A 1,005-nucleotide genomic window follows, 5' to 3' on the forward strand; every position below is an offset into this window, starting at 1 on the left:
TGTATTATTATGTTTCTGCTGATCGATGTTGCTGTAATATTTTTTAATTTTAAGTTAAATTAATAATTGTTGACAGAACTGTTATTTGTAATAATCAATAAAACGATAAAATTTATATTTAGGTCATCTGCAGCATAGCTGATCAAAGTCACCCCGCGCCCTAGGAAATGGCGAGCAGGGTCCTCGGCCCGGGCCCCGGGCTTTTGCAACAGTTGGACAGACCCCGCTTTTAAAGATACGATAAAAAAGTATAGTTCATGAGCAAAAAAAAAAAATGTATCATTTATATTTTATACATTCAATTTTTGTAATTCTTACTTACTACATACCTATACTTATATTAGTTAACGTCAAATTAATGTATCAAATTTAAAACAAGTTAATGATTTAAAATTAAATTTTCAAAGATGAAAGTTATAAAATAACCATCTTCGAATATAATGATATTATTGACACATTCGCTAATTTAAGACATAGCAAGGTTAATTTATAATATATTAGATTCCAAGTGGAACGAAAAATGTATTTATTTTACAATGATGTGTATTTTTGAGGACAATGTATTTATTAACTTCTACCATAGTACGCTCTGTAGTATATAATATAGTATATGAAAGATAAAAATTATACTTACCTACAAATTGTATACATATCAACAAAAACATTTAAAAACGGTGCATATAATTAATAAAGTAACTTCTAAAATAAATACCAATATAAAACATGAGATATCATTTTTAATTGCAAAACTACAGTCCGAATAAAATATGACGGAGATCGTGCTTTATACGCATTAGAATTAATAATACTAAACAAAAATGCCGGCATAAAAACGAGCACGATTAATGGATATATTTAACAAATGAATTTAACAATTTACGTAGCCCCTTTTTGATATCACAACATTTCTGACTTGAAATTTTTTTTCTTAGTGAGGTTTAAACATGTAGCGTTTTTGTTGAGAAATTCAAACATATATTACACGTATTATGTTGAAAAATTGTA

The sequence above is a fragment of the Acyrthosiphon pisum genome, chromosome A1, assembly GCF_005508785.2.
Source record: "Acyrthosiphon pisum isolate AL4f chromosome A1, pea_aphid_22Mar2018_4r6ur, whole genome shotgun sequence".
Lineage (NCBI taxonomy): Eukaryota > Metazoa > Arthropoda > Insecta > Hemiptera > Aphididae > Acyrthosiphon > Acyrthosiphon pisum.